The sequence below is a fragment of the Corvus hawaiiensis genome, chromosome 3 (assembly GCF_020740725.1).
Source record: "Corvus hawaiiensis isolate bCorHaw1 chromosome 3, bCorHaw1.pri.cur, whole genome shotgun sequence".
Classification (NCBI taxonomy): Eukaryota; Metazoa; Chordata; class Aves; order Passeriformes; family Corvidae; genus Corvus; species Corvus hawaiiensis.
The window spans coordinates 65,313,187-65,321,800 of record NC_063215.1 but is presented as its reverse complement, the minus strand read 5'-3'; positions in this window follow the sequence as shown (position 1 = coordinate 65,321,800).

Genomic DNA, 8,614 nt, shown 5'->3' with positions numbered 1-8,614 from the left:
ATGTATTCTTGCATTCCCTGTCGTTTAAAAATGAATACTGTGTTGATGGAAGCTGCTCTTTTGACTGAACTAGGGAATGATCTCTGCTCCTGTAGGTGAGTTAGTAATGCATGCTTTCGGCATGTGAACTAATCACTGTTTATAAAGCCCTGCAAATGCAATCTGGTATTTATTTGGTAAGAAAGCTTAGTTGCAAACTGGTTGTAATCCTGACTTTAATAAATAAGATGTAAGTTTAAGTAACAGTGATCTCTTCCGCTCATAGGGACCTTTTTTCCAGTTCTGGAAAAGTTTTAAATTTGTCTTATTACAAAATTTTATTCACAAGCCCCAAGTGTGCATCCACTTGATGAAAGCCTTTTAGGAAGAAAATCTTTCTCTTTAAGGCTAGGTCCCACTCATACCAACATATCAGTATGTTTTGACAAAATCATAGCTCTCTACACTAGCATTAGTAAAAATCAAAGGTCACACATATGAATTTGCTATGGTAGCTTAACAACTTGTCAGGTGTCAATTTAACTGTGCTAACTGTTGGTAGAATTTGGGCACATGCTCTGAGTCTGCTCATCTGTGAAGTAATAAATTCCTTAGCTCCTTAGATAAGGACCTGACTATGCATACCACTGCTCAGTTCGTGGGAGGTAACTTGTGCAGCCATAAATTTATTGTGTATCTATGCTTCAATTATGATTTTTAAAGAAATATTTTAGGATTGCTGGTATCAATAAGAGGTATGTCCAGTGGCTGGGAGTATGTAGGCTTTTATAGGCCTGTACAGACCTATAGATTGAAGACATCAAGACACTTGCTCACCCTCAGCTATCAGACAGTAATCCTTTCAGACCTCAAGAGTCTGAACAAGACTCTAATCTCTGTTGTAGCAATTGTCACTTTACTTGGTTAGTATGTAGAGTAGTATAGCAATCAGCCCATTCAGGTAGTGACACTATAAACATAATTTCTGTTTTATTCTCAGCAAATTTGCTCACCGTAATGCCACTGATCTCCTCAAGCATGCAGAATCTCTCTTTTGTTGGTCCACATCATTAGCTATTTGTGCTGTAGATCATGATGAAACGTGTTGACATACGTGGAACATATGGAAAATTCCACATTTGAAGCACCTTTTATGAAGAATATCTGTATGAATTGTGTTTTAATATCTGTCCTTTTTTCCCCCTCAACATCAGCTTAAACCCACATGACTCCAATTAATTCCTATTTATCTCAAACCGTTTATTGGCAGCAATCTGTTCTCAGTATTGCCAAAATACATAAAACTGTTACAAGTCCCATGATTTTTCATGGTTTTCTTTACAATTCAAATTTCAGATGAATACCTTAACATTACAATGAGATGAAAAGAAGTGAAAATTACCTTTCAACTCAGAAAAACAAAACAAGCCAGAGCTTGGATCTAATTAACCTTAGCAAGGAAAGAAATCACTGAGAATGAAAACCTCTCCAACTCATAGAGGCCAAAACAAAACCCTCTGAAGTCCTAACAAAACTCTTAAAATAGGATTTAACTGGTACATCAGTGTTGCTCAGGCTGATGTTGATGCTCTGTATGGAGATTAATTTTACCCTCATAAAGGAGGCTTCCTGCCAAATACACGCAGTCTGTTTTATTTATGACTTTAAGTCCAGAAAATCCTGGAAGTTCTTTGCTTGTTCCCCTGTATTTCAAAGAATTAGGTTATGGCAAACATTACAGGGAGGGAGTATTTCCTCATGCCTGGATATTTACTGACATTTTAAGTTCCAAAATTTATGTAGGGCAAAGATTTCTGGGGCTCTGTGTTCATTCTGCACTGTCACTACTGCAAAGTTTTCAGATTTAAATAAAGTTGGTACAAAGTAGGATAGCTATTATAGCCCCCCAAGGGGGCTAATAAGAAAGACAATATGAGCAAATCTCCAGAGAAGAGTAGACGCCTTTACCTTTTACCCCAGAGATGTACTCTGATGGTTTGCATAAGATTTGAGAATCAGAATTAGGGACAGGATTTTTAACATCCCCTTTAGGCAACCAGAGCATTGATTCCATCTCAGTTTTAACACAGGTAGAATCTGTTCCAACTGTGAGAAGAACTGTCGTTTGTAAGTATTTTAATTTCACTTCTCTGGTTACTGAATTACTTTGGGGAATGAGAGAATAAAAACAAGGGTAACAAATCAGGTGACATTTGAAACAGCATTATTAGCTCCCCATCCTCTGAAAATGCGTAGAAAAAATGCTGTATAGGTGATATTGGGGTACATACAGAGGAGGACAGAGGTCTTTCCCTGCAGCCCAGGCTGTTTCACAAATGAGATCCAGTGCTGCACAGAACTGTGGTATCTGTGGCAAAATCTTTATGGAAAGTGCCAGAGGGGTATGTCATGGAGATCTTGCAGACCAAGACCCCCAAGCTGTAACCTCTTGTTGAAAACTATAGCAGCTTCATTAGCTTCAATACCACTTTTGTGTATGTGAATACTTTGCCACTGGATGAGTGGCTTTCTTCACTGTATTTCTCAGCATCACTCCAGCTGTCAGAAATTGAAGCTTCCCTGCAGACATAAGCCAAGCCTCAGATTATGGCTCAAAAATAAAGAAATGAGCATAGGGTTAGAGTGGCTTACAACACTTCTGACTGTCATTATTTCTGCTGCTGTTTCTGCTTTGCACCATGCCTTTAAAACCACATGCTTCAGTGCTGGAGTCCTCAGTACTTCTGTAACAATATTGGAAGAGTAGAATGAGATAATCATATTCCATTTTGGTTTGGGATTGCTAAAAGCTGAACAGACTACAGGGAATAACCGCAAGATCAGGACTGCTCTACATAATAATTCCAGATGAAAGCTTCAAGTTCAGCATCTATCAAGAGTAACATAAAACATACCTGAAAGAGTATAATTTTTCTAGATATCCTGCTAGGCCTGATGATCTCTTCTTTTTTTAAAAACATGATGTATTCTTGAAAGTGGAAGAACTCTAGCATTAAAAGTGACAAAACTATGTCTGGACATTGGTTACAATAGTGGGTTTGCCTGGGCTGGTTATGAGATCTGTCTCACCTCATGGAAGCTAGATAACTGCATGGCAAACCTGTTACATTGATCAGGAAGAAGGGTTTTAAATTTTTTTTTTTCCAAGCAGAAGCTAAATGCAGGGAAATTCGAGTTAAAGAAGATAGTACCATCTATGCCTTGAGAGGAAGAATATTGTCTGTGTTGTTCTTGAGGTAAAATTGCATGAGATGAGCTGCTCTAAATATTCACAACCCACTGGAAAGGTCCTTCAAAAAGGCTCTCCTAGTCAAGTCACTCGCCCCTTCTTTCAAATCATCTCTGCTGGAATGGGGAGGTCCCTTCTTTTCCACTCCCAGACTTCTCACTTGCTTCTGATTTGACTCTGACACTCACTAGACCCTCTTTTGGGACAATTCAATTTATTAACCAAGAAGAAAAAAAAATTGATTTTTAAATTTTTTTTCTTTTTTTCTCTCCCCATGAGAGAGCTGTTTTACATAGGAGTCTAACAAACACCAGAGCTGGTGCCGGAGTGGAAATGTGTGGATGATGTGAATGTATGAATGTATGGAAGACGTATATCTGAAGGGAGAGTGTCAAGAGGATGGAGGCAGGCTTTTATCAGTGGTGCTGAGCAGTAAGACGAGAGGAAATAGGCAGAAACAGGAACACAGGGAGTTTCACTTGAACATGAGGAAGAACTTTATTGTGTGGGTGACCAAACACTGGAACAGATTGCCCAGAGAGAGGTTGTGGAGTCTCCCTCAGTGGAGATATTCAAGAACCATCTGGATGCAATCCTGTGCGAATTGGGAATCCAATCCATGTGCTCTAGGATGCCTCTGCTTGAGCAAGGATGTTGGACTAGATAGCCTCCAGTGGTACCTTGCATCCTGACCCATTCCACAATTGTGTGGTTCTGTGAAGTGGCCGGACATTCCCCTTTTAGCCACAAGGACCCGTTAGATTTACTCATTCATCTTTTATATCTTAATCCTTTCTAGGAAATTGAAGTTCTAAGAGAAATTAATGAACTCATTTAATTTGCATGTGGGATGTCTTTAGTGAAACTGATTTTGGGGAGAGGTGTTCTGTTTTATTTTCAAGATCCACTTAAATCTCTGCTACAGTGCCTTTGTGCAGAGTTACCAAAATGAGGGATTCAGCACTAACCTCACATGTTTTACATAATTACCATTTATATTTTCTAAAGTGGGCTTTGAGAGGAAAAAAATAACTGCATGAAAACTCTTCTAGAGGGGAAAATATACAAATATGCTCCAAGTCAGCAAAAAATACCTGCAAACTTTCAATGAAGTGTTATTCTGCAGGGACATGTACAATTTTATAGGATGCAATTTCACAGTTCAAGCTAGGTTTGCCATGTGTGGAGAGCAGGCTGATTGCATCAGGTGGTGGAGGATTATCAAGTCATTGTTAACTCATTGCCACAGAGGACATAAATGGCCTTTCCCCACAGCAGTCGCTAACAGTGACATGGTAAAGTGGTTTGGCCAGGCTGTTATTGGTGGAGGGAAAGTTCTCCAAGCTGAAATACAAAATGAGTGGAATGAAAAATATAGATTTTTTTTTCTAATTAAGATCTTAGGATTTTTGTAGCAGTAACATGCTTTGTGGTTTAAGAACGATGACTCTCTCCTGTCGTCTCCAGTTGCAAGACAGCATTTGCCACCTCACCACTCAAAATACTTCACAGCTTCCCTTCAAGGTGCTTTTTAAAGTCCTGCTTCTCTCCCATCCTAAATATCCATTGGTGGGTCACTGGTAAACTTTGACTTTTTAGCTAACTGCCAGTTCCAGTAATTCCTGTATCCTGAAACAGTTCTTGGTGGGATCTTGTTTTATTCTGTATTTTTACAATAACTGGCATCTATTTTTGTCCATAAGTATGATGCGCCAGACTAATGCAAATAATAGATATGTATAATAGTAAGCCAGCTGTACTGGCCTGAAAGTTTATCTTTGTATTATTCAAATACAGATATTGACATATAGACCTAGTGTAATGAATCATCACATTTTGACAAACCGCATAGAATAAGATATAGCAGCTGATTCTTAGGAGATGAATATAATGTGCTGAAAGAAGTCATTCCACTAACCTTCCACTGGACAGGAATTAATGGAAGGCAGATACCAGAGAAGATTGATTGTCAAAATAAATATGGAAGCCAGCGTTTATCATGGAAGCAGGATGCTACAATTTTTACAAGAGTTTCTGAACTTGCTTGTAGTGATATTTCTTTGCATTAATATTATTGGTTTGCTTATTCACCTCTGCTCTCCATTTTCCTCTTTGTATCCCAGCAACATTTCTAGCATGTACATATTTCACATAATATTGTAAATGCAACCCAAATCTGGAAGTTATTTTCAACATAGTGTTCAAAACTTCTAAACCTTGATTGCATGAACCTCTGCTGTTCAACTTGGCATGGGCTTGCAGCAAGATGTGATCCCAGTGATTCCCTGCGTCCAGGTAAAATAGTGATGCTGCAGTAGCATTCCCTTGTCCCCATGGAAACAGAGACAGGTAACTGCTGTCCCTGCACTGGGTCATGGGCCATCAGATAGACAATGAAACAAAATGAAGCTACTTGGCTAATACAGGAAATACTATAAGATTACAGGCAGGGAGCCAGACCATTTGTAAAAGTGTCAAGGGATGAATAAAAGAGCAGATTACAGAGCATATTCGTGGAGGCCAGAGGACCACACAAACTTTAGACAATAGTAATAACAATAGGAATTATTAATAATGTTCTTGTTAGCATATTGGCGAAGACAAACCACAGCATCACAAAAGCTTAGATAGGTAAGCCAGTCTACTTGGGGGGATTAGTTGTCTGTAATGACCAAGTGTGCAAAGAGATTCAGAGTTATTGCAAAGCATAGAATTTCAATTGTGCTCTGTAGGTTCTCTAATTTGGAAATAATAGTGGGACATTGTGAGCCATAACCTATTACAGTATTCAACAAGCAAGTAGCTACCCACTTGTCAGTTTTTCTGTTAACAAATTACTGATGAGAAAAGATGGAAGCAGAGGACACGTCTGCATGAGACAACCCAAATTAATGTTGAAGGTATCAAGGCAGAGCATAAGAATAGCCACAGTGGGTTGAACCAAAAAACCACCTAAGCTGCTATCTGAAGGTGGCCAAAAATGGGTAACACTTTTGGATAAGGTTTGGACAATACTATAGTTAAAGTCACAGTTAAAGTAATAGTTAATGAACTTCTAACCATCTGCAGCTCATGTATTTCCCTAATCATGGAAATTTTCTCTGTTCTTAACAGATATTGATGTCTTGTCCTTGTATTACTCTACTAAATACTTTTGGGAAACCATTTTGGCATCGATGATGTGATGTGTCAATAAGTGATTTAACTGTCCTTTTGGAGAAGAATGTCTCATTTCATTAATTTTCAACATACCATCATAGCTTTTAATTTGATGTTCCCTTATTCTAACCAGACATATCTGTTGCAGTTGTATCACCTCCAGCTGTATCTTTGCTATGCACTTTTAACTATGCTGTAGCTTGATTAACATGGCTTCACTGCAGAGGTTGTCAGCATAATATTTTTCATGGTATTGGTAATAGAGTAGACTCCAGAGTCTTTGACCAAATATACAGGAATGCATATTATTTGTCATCAGACAGTGTCAGCAGGACAGAATTCTGCTGATGAGCAGCAGAGGACAAGGGTAGATTTGCCATGGATCAATTTCAGATCCCAAGTCAACACAAAAATCTTAAAATGCTTGTTTTTAATTTAGTACCCAATTTTACCAGAAGGTCATGATAGGTATGAGGTGCATCAAAAGAAATGTTGGAAAAACCCCTATTTTTCTGTGGTCTGGAAAACTGTTTACATTTCCACACTACAGAAACACCATGGAAGTAGGAAATGCATGCAATTAACTCCATAATTGAGAACTGAAGCTGAACCCCACTCCAAATTAATTGTATACATTTCCCACTTCCATGATGTGGGCATTCACCTAATTCAAGCTGTCCTAAGGTTCAGAAAGGATCTGACAACATTTGTGGAGCTGAACTTACTGGATAGATTTTCAGACAATTGTGTACCTTTGAAGAGAAATATTGGTACTGCGGAATATTTAGGTAGGTAGGTAGTTGAACTGGGATTTCGTGGAATTGCTTGTATTGTTTATATGGCTTGCTTTACACTAGCAAGTGTTCTTGCATTGAGGGAAAAACAAACTACGATCAGTTCCTATTCACCCTGTTATGCTATTGATTTTATAGACTTCTGTCACATCCTTCCTTGGGCTTCCTTTTTTTCAAGCTGAAAAGCCTTAGACTGATTGTCTGTTCCTTGTACAGAAAGTATTCCACACATTTGATCTCCCACATCTCTCTTCCTTGAAATCTTCCAGTTCTTGTATTTTGACAGGGGGCCCAACATGGCACACAGCATTCAAGATGTCTGTCACCATGTGTTCTTGTATAACAATGGAATAAGGTTGCTGTCCTTTTTGGTAGATCCAACAGGTAATGTACTTTTACAAGTCCTCCTGATCAGCAAATTGACAGTGTTCCCTTGCCATTATTTGACTAGCTATATCTAAGATCTTAGGTATCAATGATTTATGTAGAACCTCAAACAGTATCGATCACAATTTCATCTTTCCGATGAGCAGCCTCTAGGACTTGGGCATCATCATGCAAGTGCATAGGGGCTTCTGAATCATATCCTGTTTTAAATGAGAATTGCTTTGTCAGGAGTACTAACTATATGAAATACTAAAGACATCTTGCTAGCTGCCCAGTTCCCACATTTATCTTCTATAGAAATAAAACTAGATTAATATATGATGGTTTAGACATGCCTCATTTTGAACATATTGTACCTTTTAAGATCAGTTTTCTGTAGGATTTTCTTCATGATTTTGGGTGGAAAAAACTCCTAATTCTAGGTGAGTTCCATGAGAAGAATGATTTCAATTGAAGTTTGCTCTGAGGTTTTGAAATCATTTGGATCTGAAGCTCCCAGTGAGACTGAAAAGGGTAAAGTTGAAACTGTGTGGACTCAAATCAAGAAAAAAATGTACAGATAAACTCCCCATGAGAGCAACCTCTTGAGTTTCAATGAAATCTAGTGACAATGAGCTCAGATAGTTTCCAAGTCCCCAGTGCTTTGCCTGCAGCATGAAATTACCAACTCTATTTTCATTCTTACCTCGACTTGGTTTTCATGGTTCATTGTGCAAGAATGAACAATGATTTCTTTTGTCAGTCATCCAACTGAAAATTGTTTTGCTTATTATTCAATATAAATTGTTCCTCTGCTAAAACATAAGATATCAGCATGTGAGGATTTATTGCTCAATTTTACCTCTCACAATTCTAAAGCATGAGTACTGGCTGCTTCAGTAGAGAATGAGAAACATGGTAAAAGGGGGAAATGTAAGTTTCTGTACTTTACAGAGACAGTATTAAATAGCTCCAAAATTTGCTATAGTTCCTAGCATTACCTCTGGAAGTCCATTTTTTTGGAATTGGATTATGGGAAAACACCATCTTCATACTGAATATGAAA